Source organism: Arvicanthis niloticus, chromosome 7, assembly GCF_011762505.2.
Source record: "Arvicanthis niloticus isolate mArvNil1 chromosome 7, mArvNil1.pat.X, whole genome shotgun sequence".
Classification (NCBI taxonomy): domain Eukaryota; kingdom Metazoa; phylum Chordata; class Mammalia; order Rodentia; family Muridae; genus Arvicanthis; species Arvicanthis niloticus.
The window spans coordinates 39,982,145-39,994,306 of NC_047664.1; positions in this window are offsets into that span (position 1 = coordinate 39,982,145).

Below are 12,162 nucleotides of genomic sequence, written 5' to 3' on the forward strand. Positions count from 1 at the left end.
GCCTACTGTGCAGGCATGAAGACCTGACTCTGAGCACCAGCACACGTGTAAGAAGCATAGTGTTAGCCAGGAGGATGGCTCAGTGAGTCAAAGTACTTGCCATGCCAGCCTGGTGGCCTGGATCCAATTCCTGGAATCACATAAAAAAGCTGGGTGTAATGGCACACACCTGCAACACCTGAAGTCCTGTTGCAAGATAGGAGGTGGAACAGGAAGATTATACAGAGCTTTGTGGGCCTAGAGAATGCTGCCTAACAAGAGATCCTGCCTTAATAAGGTTGAAGGGAAACCAATTTCCAAATGTTGTCTGACTTCTACATGTACATCATGGTGTGTCAGTGGAGGTGTTGTATGTGTGTGTGTGTGTGTGTGTGTGTCTACACATACAAAGACAAATAAATAACTAGCCGGGTGTGACTGGATGCATCTGTAATCCCAGTGCTGGGCAAGCAGAGATAGATAGTTCCCTGGGTGTCACTGGCCAGCCAAGTGGACTGGTGAGCTCCAGATTTAAAGACCTACTTCAAAAATAATGCAGGAAGCAAGTGTGAAAGACATCCAGAGTCAGTCTCTGGTGTCCCATGTGTTCATACCTGTGCATGTGCATCTGTGTGTACATGTGTATATACAAACTCATACTACACACACATACAAAAACTGACGAAGAAGCTCTATGTTCATTACCGTGAAATGCACACCCTTGGTAGCAAAAGTCAGAGCCAGAGGTTTGTCAATATTTTATAGTGACTAGTACTTTTGGGTGGTAGAGGAGTTGGGGATATCTTTACTTCCCTTTTCCCATTTTTATTGTTTTAATTTTTCACTACAACTTGTATATACTTTTGTTTTAAAATTACATTCCTGTGTGTGTGTGTTTTGCAGTTTTAGAGTTCTTTCCATCACTGATAACAGACTTTCATTCCCTTGAGCAGTTCTCTTGTGGCCTGAGAAACATCTCAAGCCCTACTTGTGGAAGCTTGTCCCAGATGCTTGGGGATAAGAACAGACAGAGGGCATGGGGAAGTTCAAGGGCAGAACAAGGGAAGAAAATCTGATCTGCTAGCAAGCGTTTGTTTTTCTGTGTCAGGAATAAAAAAAGCAAGTACTGGAATAGTCACACGTCCACTTAGTAAACACAACCATCAGTCTACAGCTCAGTTAAAAGCAGCTTGTTTATCTGAGAAGTTGGAGCCTTCCTTTACAAGCCACTAAATGGTAGTTTGGAAAGAGGAACAAATTGTTGAGATAGATGGCAGTTGTCTAGTGTAGGTGAGAATGTCTGTGCATATATATATATGAAGTTAATGAGGCCTGTGACCCTCCCTGTTCCCAGGGATGGTCCACAGGGGCAGAGGGAACAGAGGTGATGGATTAGTGGTTCAGAAACCTTGTGAGTACATACAGTAATGAAGACACACTGGGACCAGCTATGGGGTGATAGATCAATTTTACTGGGGTGATTCAAGGTTTATATAGTTATGGACTGGGGTAGGAACATCCAGGATGGGCAAAGGTCACTGGCTGAAGGCCAAAGGTACTGAAATGCCTCATTAGCATGGGGAAGCATTTCAGAAATCTCAGGTGCTAGCTGAATGGATTCTTCTGTGGGGTGGGGGTAAGGGGAGTGCTGGGAGGGGCAGGGAAAGGAAGTTGAACCTGTAATCTTAACCAAGGCTATGTGACATTCTGCAGGTAGAGGCATATGGGGATTTTTGAACTTTCCAAACAAGGTCAGAGAAGGGGAAGACCTGCTAATGAAGAGAGTCCTTCATATTTCACCGAGCCCCAGAAAGCTATCCAGTCAATGATACACTGAAATGATACTTTGATCTTAATTAGTGGGGCAACAAGGCCCACCTTTAGGTATGGCTGGAAGAGCATTTACATAGAGATTTAATGAAGGCATTAAGACCAATGTTAAATATGGGTGGCACCACACCCATGGGCTTAGGTCCTGTACTAATAAAAAAAATAAGAAAATTACATGAACACCAGCATTTACCTTTCCTTGTTTTCTGACTGCAGAAATAATGGTGGTTTTGTTACAGTGTCTTTCTCATTATTGTGGATTGTGTCCCTTTAACTATGAGCCAAAATAACCTTTCCTTTCTTAGGTTGCTGTTGTCAGGATTTGATCATGACAATGAAAAAAGTAATTGATACGGAGAATTAGTACCAGAAGTGGGGTTGTTGCTGTGGTGAACATAATCATATAATTTATAGACCTTTCCAGTTGGTTTGTGAAATGAATGCATAAGAATTTGGAGCTGTGTTGCCAGGCAGTAGTGGTGCACATCTTTAATCCCAGCACTTGGGAAGCAGAGGCAGGCAGATTTCTGAGTTCGAGGCCAGCCTGGTCTACAGAGTGAGTTCCAGGACAGCCAGGGCTATACAGAGAAACCCTGTCTTGAAAAAAAAAAAAAAAAAAACCAGAAAACAAAACAAGTATTTGGAGCTGTGGACTAAAGAAGAAAGAAAATGCTATGAGCTTAATGGACCAGTCTGATAAGGGTGTGGACGTCCAGAATTCTGCTAGAAATGTGGACAGTGAAGTTCTGGCTCACAGTCTTTCAGGGGAGAATGAGGACTCTTTCAGAAATTGGTCTTAAGCCATTCATGGTACATGCTGGTAAATAATCTGACTGAATTCTTTCAAGTAATGGACTGATTTGTTTGGTGGAAGAGATCTTAAGAGAAAAAGGGCACTCAGACAGTAGCAAGGTTACTGGGTTACTGCTTTTACTGAGGTCTACATGGAGAGAACCCAGGAGACTGAGCAGTAAGACAAGAAAAAAAAAATGTGCAGTTTGGTGAGGAAGAGAAAGGGAGTTAAAGTTGCAGACAAGGAAGGCATGGATAAAATATGCATGCACTTCAAGAGATTCCCACAATGAATGAGAAGCCTTGTACTTTGCACTAGAACAATAAGAAAGAGACTTCAAAGGCAAGAACCCACTCATCAGACTCCAACTTGCAAAAATGCAAATACTTGTGTGTGATGGTTGGTGTTCTTTGTCAACTTGTCAGAATTTAGAATCATCTAGGAAATGACCCTCTGGTTGTGTTTGTGAAAGAGTCTCTTGATTATGTTAATTGAGGTGAGAAAACTCTCACATTGTGGGTGGTAGCATTCCCTAGGCACTGAATCCTCAGAGAGTGAAGAAATCCGGCTGATAACCATCATTAATTCTTCTGACTGTGGATACAATGTAACCAGCTACTTAAGCTCCTAAAACCTTGACTTCCTACCAAGATAGACTATAACATCTTAGAACTAAAATAAACCTTTTTTTACCTTAAGTTGCCATTTTGTTTTTAAGGTGCATCTTAATGGGTACTTGGTCACAACAACAAGACAAATAATATACTTTTTTTTCTTTCCTCCTCTGTTCTTCTTTTTCCCATTTACTGTCTCTGTTCTACCACCACCCTCTCATTTTGAAATATGCTGACTAATCAGGAGTCTTTTTTTTTTTCAATAATGTATTCCTTTTCTGTTTGGGTTTGTGAGTGGACTGTTTTGCATCCAAGGCATAAAATTTCCACTAAGTGCTGACAGCTATGTGACTGTTGGATAACTAAGGCTATTAGGGTGCCAAGTTTATCCCTAAGTTCATCATAGTCATCCCCTTTTCCAAGTGGGTATAGTGTTCCAACTCATGGGCACCTGAAAGTACAGATTGCAACAAATCCTATATATATCCTGATAACCTGGAAGGCTATGCTCTAGGAAGGTAGCATATACTGTGTGAATACGCTGCACATGGAGATGAGTCATACCCTAGAGGGATAAAGTAGGACAGTGTAAGATATTCAGAATGCTTTGTGATGTAGAAGTTGTGAGCTATTTTTGGACTTTTCCACTAGTATTTTGTCAGTGGGAAACTGACAGGGTAAGAAGCATTTTGGGCGCCAGGCGGTGGTGGTGCACGCCTTTAATCCCAGCACTTGGGAGGCAGAGGCAGGCAGATTTGTGAGTTCCAGGCCAGCCTGGTCTACAGAGTGAGTTCCAGGACAGCCCAGGGCTACACAGAGAAACTCTGTCTCGAAAAACCAAAGGAAAAAAAAAAAAAAAAGGCATTTTGGGCAAAAGTTCACGGGAACTACTGTTTCCATGTGTACTTTCTGAGTTAACTTTGAGCCTCTTTGTATATGTGAGTCCCCAGACCTGGGGAGAGGGGAGACATGGACATGGTGAAGCTGAAGGCTGGGACCCTGCCTCCATCCTCGGTGGGGACCTGTGTGGGACTGCTGACTCTCCTGATGCACAATGCTCCAGCCCAAGATGGCAACTGTGACATCCAATGACATGGGCCTTGCTGTGAAAGGGAAGAAAGCACATTTAGTGGAAGGCTCTCATAGGGCAGGAGTGAGAAGGAGGCTCAGGCTTGGGGATTATTAGTGAGCTTGTAGATGTCCCTATGAGGCCAGGCTAGAGTGGAGGGACCTGTAGTCTCTGGGTAGCCATTCAGCAGCAGCCAGCAGGGACAGGGATAGGTCTCACCTCCTGTAGTAAGTGCAGTATCCCAGTGGGGACAGGAATGGGGCTGGATAAGTCAGGCAAATGGTCTGCTAGGGCCTCTGGGGGTTCTGAGAAAAAAAAACATTCAGGCCATCAGATCAGATAGAAGTGGGGTGCTGCCCACCAGGGGGCAGAGGTGATGCTGAGAAAAACAAAGTGGAGAGGAAGAGCAGTAAAGAGGCAGATTACTTTCCAGGCAGAGGAAGGGGGACATGGCTAGAGGTGGAGTCTGGGCAGGGAAGCAGTGAGGAATTCAGTCAAGTGGAGAATGGATGGAAGATTGGTAGGGAGTTGGGTGGGGGCTGGGCAGGAAAGATGGCTGTGGAACTGAATGGACTTGCATGGTTAGTCAGGTAGAGGATGGGGCTGGTTTAGGTTGAGTGGTCACTTCAGCTCCACACAGCATCTCCCACCTCACAGGTGCTGTAGACCACCTCAGCAAATCAGGCAGCTTATGGGGGTGGGGGTGCATCAAGAGCTCCTAGGCTGACTAGGTGGGTGCTTGAGCTCAGAGTCCCTATTCTGTGATTTCTACCTCCATCCACCCAGCACCAATGCGGTGCCCATCAGGGGGAACACCACTGTTGCTTAGAAGTGGTCTGAGACTCTGCCATCTCCTTCATAAAGCTTCACTGTGTCCTGTAAACAGCCGTAGTCACTACGCCTCACTGTGTAGTATATACCCTCACAGGCATCCTGAAACGGGGCTCAGGGCTGCTCAGACCCATTGCTGCCTCTAGAGTATGTGCTCTGGCAGACACCTTAGGAGACATGTGTGTGTGTGTGTGTGTGTGTGTGTGTGTGTGAGAGAGAGAGAGAGAGAGAGAGAGAGAGAGAGAGAGAGAGAGAGGGAGAGAGAGGTGTGACTCAGAGAGAGAAAAGGGTTATAGAAACACTTGGTGGCAAGCCCTTGGGGACCTGCACCTTAGCCTTCTGCTCCATGTCAGAGAGAATATGGCCGGGAGAGTGGCCAGGAGATGGACCAGGGTACAGTTGTTCCTGCCAGCCAGTCTTGGCTAGGGGAAGCTGTCGACACTGGATGAAAATACTTTACCTTGCTGTTTTGTTCTGTCCTCTGCTGGGATTCTGAAACTGCTGACTCTCTCTTCTGTTGCTTTACTGGAGGTCTAGGCTAGGGTGGGGGTGGGGGTGATGGGGGAGGGAGCTGCTCATGCCTGCATGAAGAGAATATGATGCACCCTATCCCAGGAGCACCTGTTGGGAACAGACCCACCAGGTTCCAGGCACAAAAGGACTCACTGTTATGAAAAATAGGAGCCAGGATCTTAACACCCCCAAATGTCTTTAAAGAAGTAATTGCTTCACTGTAATTATCTTAGGAGGCTTAACTAACCACATGGGTGCTTTTGAAGAATACTTGAGGAGTTTAAAATTCCTCCCACGGCCCCCAAGGGTGGGGGCTCCCATGGGTGCCTGAGGCTGCATCCAGGATCTGAGCAGTGGACAGGGCGCACTGTGCCCTGGACCTGTGCCAGGAAGGCTTCTGCAAGAAGATGGCCCTGCCCAGGAGGCGGGTGGCCCTGTTGCTATGGATACCGCCTCCTTGACTGCCTGCAGGGGAGCCAGGCACCTGGTAGGGCTCTGCTGAGGTGCTGAGGAAGGGGCCGGTGGGGGAGGAGGAGAGAGTGGTTTTCTTGATTTCCTTCTTGATGAAGGGTGTATAGTCACTCCTTCAGGAACAATGAGGAGACACCAGGTGAAATGCACAGAACAAGAGCCATGCTCGGCTTTCATCACTGTCTGCTGCTGGCACCCCCTTCACTATTGTTACCCACATGGTCCCCACAGGCTGGGTACCACTCATGAATCACTGAAGGCTCTGGACTTCAGAAGAAATTCCCAGCCCCCTCAGAGGTGTGAACAGACCGCCCACGGCAAGACACACACACAACAGAAATAAACGTCCCAGGCCCCTGGGACGTCTTGCCCGACATTGTGTGGGCAGGCGCCCCAGAGATTCTAGGTAACAATTTATTTTTAAAGAATCAACCTGAAAACAATTAAATGCAATTTATGAAAACAGTAGGGAAAAGTGAGCGATGAGCCCAATTAGAAACGTTATTTTAAAGGTGTCAGAATCACAGCATCTTCACACATGCTGGCATGCTGGAGTTTAGCTTCTGTTTAGCAGTTGTAGAAAGACAATCACCCTGGACCAGGCTGAGAAGGGTCAGAGGGAAGAGACCTTGAAGAGATGCTGCCCTGGGATGGATTCTTTTTAGGAAAGGAAACAGACACAGAGAACTGAAGGCATCTGCAAAACCCCACACACCCTAGCTCAGAACAGCATCTCTCCATGCCGCAGGGAAGGACAGAATGCTTTGAACCCTCTTGGCTCTGGGCTGCTCCTGGAAAGTTGGTGATGGGCTAATATGCCCAGTGGGGCCATGATAGTGGTGGCAGATGTCCCTTGAGGTGACCCACTGAAGTATACCCCAGGGCTGGCTCTGAAAGTGAGACAGAGATACTTTGGTAGGCTTAGTCCAGCTTCTACTATCTCTCCAAACTCTTGCTTCATCCCAGAAGGAAACCCCATCTTGTACCCAGTGTTTAAATGAGGAGAAAGACGTTGGTACGCGCAGCAGAAGTGAAGGGGTCAAGAGAGAGGAAGAACAAATGTTAGGTTCAACACCAGAACCCAGCTCCTTGAGCTTCTCCCTAAGGGACAAGCAGTACCTTCATTCTTGCTCTACCAAAGGGAAACTGAGGCACAGACTACTTGCACAACTTCCCACTAGAAAAAGGCAGGCTCATACTTATGGAACCAAGTTCAAGAATCCATAGTTCTAATCCATGACATTATCTTGAATTTATGGGAGGTCAGTGTGGTCTGCCTTTTGTCCCCACCCCAAGGCCCAGAACATTCCCTCTGAGTGAATTAAGCTGGCTGACTCAGCCCCAGGACTCTCCATGGCTGTACAAGAAATTTGGGGGGAGCAATTGGGTCTCAGAGATGTTCCCTTCTATACATCACAGCGGGCCCAATATAGTCCCTTTCAGAGGCCTGCTCCTTACAGGTCACAGAGGAATAAACATGTCCCTTTCCTTACTAACTTGTTCCCAAGACACAAGGAGTGAGAAGGTCTCACCTGCTGGACCACCTTTGTCTTCTCCAAGGAGTGAAAGTCATGCTTGGCCATCAAAAGCCCCACCTGCTCCTCTTCCAGTAACAGCTCCAGGCATGGCTCAAGGCAGAGCTGGCAGAGGTCATTGTGCTGTGCAGAGCCCGGAGACAGAGAACAGCTCCTGGGGACACAGCAGCTCCTGGGGACATTTCAGCTAGCTCATGACCAAGAGCAGCAGGCACAACTCACCTTTCTTCCAAGCTGATCCTGCCTTCCCCATCAACTGAGCAGGTAGACTTGGGCAGAAGGCACATGCCTTTTCTCTGCAGCTCCACTCCTTGGCAAGAGCCACATGCTGTAGGTCGTCAACTGCAGCGTGACTCCTCTTCATGCCTTGACTTACCCAGGAATTGGATGCCTAGGGCAGCACAGAAGGTCTCTACAGCTGGCCACATATGCTTATCACATACCTACTCTCCAAAGCTGGGGCTGACCACCCCAAATGCTGTCTGCTGTGGGTAACAAGGGGGCCCAGGCTCAGACATCAGTCTGAGATGGGGTTCTGGACAGTTTTCAATATAGTCTAACTCTACCTGGAGTCTGCAGAGCTGTGTGGCTTCCTAGAGGCAGTCTCAGATGAAGACACTGCTGTTCCTGTGACTCTGGCCTGAGAGGCTCCTACGTCTGCCATGCCCCTGAAGTTGCTCGGTGTAATCAAGAAGCAAGCAATTTTTGTTATCCTTGCCTTTTTCAGTGTGGAAATAATTTTTGTAATGAAAGATAGTTTTGTCCATAGCCCATCCCCCACCCTGTTCCGGTGATCAGGGTCTGTGAAGTTCTGTCACAGTCAGTGGCAGAGCCACTCAGAGACCCAGGTACTATTCAGCTTCATTCTGTGTGTGGGGCCGTGCCTCTAGCAAGTCTGAGGGAGCTGGTCCTGCTTCTGCACAGTGAGCCCCATGGTGCTGTGTGGGTGGACCAGCACTGTCTTCTCCATGGGGAAACAGGATGACCTGGGAGGGGCATCCCAGCTCTTCCCTCCACCAAGCACAGGGATGAGTCAACCAACACCCAGGCACCTCCTCCACCCTTCTATGCCCACTCACTGAGCCCTCCCCCAGTGAGTGGAGAGTCAGTCTGTAGGCCCCATTGAGGGCTGGGCCAGACCCTAGGTGTCTACAGTAGACGCCTCCCTGAGTCTGTGGGTTGGGATTTATTCCTCTTAGTTCTGATGATAGTGCTGACATTTTGGGGACTGACTTTTCAGGGAGCCCAGGATGACAGAACTAGGAGGTAGATCTTCCTTTAGTAACAGGCTCTTCACCGTGCAGTGCCTCTGCCCAACTTTGTGTCTAGCCTTGCCTGAGGTCCTGACACTAGGCACAATGTGGGGCCTTATGCTAGCACAAGATAAGGTGATAATGACGATGATGACAGTGATAGCAATAGTCCTCCTTAGCTGAAAGTGCTCCCCTCTGACTTCTTAGAAACCTCAGCGGGCATCCCTTGGGTAGCTTCACTACAGCCAGCCTGGTCAAGGGCTGCTGTGCTGATCTGCTTAGACTGAGCTGGTGCCCTCTCAGCTGCGTCTGGCACTCACATTGGTGATGGACCATCTCCATCCTCATCAGCCACTCTGGGCCAGTGAGGGAAATAGTCAGATTCAGAAGCCCCAGCGAGAATCCATTGGATCACGATGCTGAGTGGGAAACCTTTAGTCTCTGGGGCTTCCGAGGCAGGCACACAGCACTTTCTTGTGGGCTGGAGTACAGCTTTTCACCCATGGGTCACCACCTCGAACAGGGCTGCGTAACTGAATGGGGGAGGTTATGATAAATCTGACACCAATAAAAGTTTTTCGGACATGCAGTGACCAAACATCAATTCAAAGTCAAACAAAGACCGAGATGCTCTGGTGGTGCTCACCCACACTGCTTCATACAACTTCACTGTGACCTTGATTCTGAAGATGTAAAACACATGTTTTGTACTTCGAGTGTGGTCCAGCCACACAGCACCAATGAAAGCTGCCCAAAGCACCTTGGCTCAAATGCGAGAGTTTGGGGTATTGTAAATTGCTGTGATTTTACTATATGTGCAAAGTTTTCTGCTCATATGGAAACATAATAGCCTAAAATCAGAAAATGAAGACTTATAATACTTTTAAATGTCATTCCTCAGCATGTGGGTATTGATTGTGTCATGGGTTTGCATTGTGTTGGATTGCTTGTTTTTAAAATCGATTATCTGAGCTACTGGCTTGCATTTCATAAAATATGGTCACAGGAGTTTTGATGCCAACCTTCTGCTGCTGTTCTGTGTTGTGCGTGTTTATGTGAAGCTGCAGTTGCAGCACTGAGGTTACAAAAATCAAGATATCAACTAGCTCAGTGAAGCTTGAAGATGCTCTGCATCCTGCAGCATCCAACACCCGGCCAACATTCAGTTCTTTATGCAAATAGACAAGTGCATTCATTACATCAGTATGCAAATTTGCCTTCATCATTAAAAAGTGGGAAAATAACATATAGGCCAAAGAATAGTTTCAGATACATTTGTTGAGTTATCAGTAAGTAGTTGGTTTATACACCTATTTTGTAGAGCTTTGCACCCAGGGCCTTGACATAGATGAAGCAAGCTCTCTAGTTGTGCACATTCATGTACTCAGTTACTCACCTGAATGTACCAGCCACCTTCTGTGGTGGAGACTAGCAAATAAATCCTGGGCCCTGGTCTCTCCTGAGACCAAACAACCATCCATGGCTCCCTAGTTCTTTGACACATGTCTCCCTCTTCTGTTGCAGAGAAAACTCATGGTAGTTTGGTAGTTGGTGCCTACATTTCTAGTGCTGTTGAACCTAACTAAAGCTTTGGTGTTGATGAAATTGATCTCCGAGAAGGAAATAATACCCCATTAAAGCCACCGATAGGGTAGAAAAGGGTACTGAAGAGACTTGAGGACTGTTCCTGGCATCAGGCCCTATCTTGGCTGAATAGTTCTCAGAGATCCAAGGTCCCTTTACCCACAAAAACTAAAATAACAAATAACCCAAACAAACAACAAAATAAACAAATCAGACCATAGGGGAGGAACCAGGCCAGGCTACACAGGAGATATCAGCCCAGCTCCTTCCAGGTGGCTCTTCCTCCTGCCCTGCACTGGCAATCAACAGCCCACAAGGTCCTGCCCTGCCATCCCAAGTCCCCTTCTAGGGTTCAGAGCAAATTTTTTAGCCAAGTGTTCCCGCCTCTCACATAGAGGCGAAAGGGGCAAACTATCCAGAAGTCAGATTCCCAGGTGGCTCTGCCTCTCTGACATTGTCCTTTGCAACATTGCTGAGTGGCTTGGGCTGCCATGTGACAGAGTTCCTCAGGGCCCAAGGGACCATCAAACAAGGCAGAGGCTACCTGGCTAAGAAGCATGTGTACCCAGCCCCTCTCCTGCCCCGTATTCCTGCCTGCTCTTGATCCAGGTCCACCTCTCTCTAGAAACCATGGAGCTGTCAGTGAGAGAGGCTGCTGACCCCCAAGGGCCCCAACTCCAGGGTCTGTGCAGCACTCTCTCTGGTCTGTAACTTTCCACTTGAGAGCATCCACTCTAGTGCTCTGGATTTAAATCCCAAGGACATACAATCCAGGATCAGTGCTGGACTAGGTGCCAGGCCTCTTGGGGACAGGGATTGAGCCAGATGCCCCCAGAGTTCCTCCTGGAGCACAGTGACTTCTGACATCTGCAGGTGTGTGCTGCTGCATGTGGCTCCTGTTTGAGTGCTTTGTCTGACCTACGCTCTGAGTCACTGCAAAGAACTGGGCTGCAGCGGGGACAGCGAGAGGAACCTGTTTGTGCCACGCTAGGCTGTGCTGTGAGTCTCCAGGCAGAGAACCACAGCTATTGTTTCCAAGGAAACTTCACCCAAGATTCTCCAAACTCCAGCCCTGGGTGGGCTGTTTCTCATCCTCTCTGAATCCCAGGAAAAAACATGTTTCCATTCTGATGGCAACAGGGTTATCACAAAGTGGGGGAGGGCATGAGTTTGGAGGCTGGGATGGCCCTTGGCCACAGATGGGGGACTCTCCACTGAGGAGGGGCTGCCTTAGACACAGTGAGCCATTCCTTTTGGCCAGGAGAGGCACAAGGTTTCCGGTGCTGTCTGCTATGTGGATGTGGCCATGGCTGACTGAGTGTGCAGCCAGAGCTTCATCCTCATCAAAGCACGACAGAACAGGCTAAATCTCTGATTCCAACTTGCTTTACTGTAAGGGAGCCTTTCTATAAGGGAGGACTTACTTCTATAAGGGAGGACTTACTTCTATAAGGGAGGACTTCTATAGGGAGGACATCTATAAGGGAGGACAGCTCTCTTTCCTGTTTATGGAAATGCTGATGTCATGTTCCCCACCCCCAACACACTCACCCTCTCCATTATAATAAAAACAGCTGTTTCTCCACTTAAGCACAGCAGAGGGTGGAGGAGACAGGCAGAGACAGGAAGTACCTTAGATAACCTTTATCAATAGGAACATGGATACTTCAGCACTGTGTCTACAAGCAAG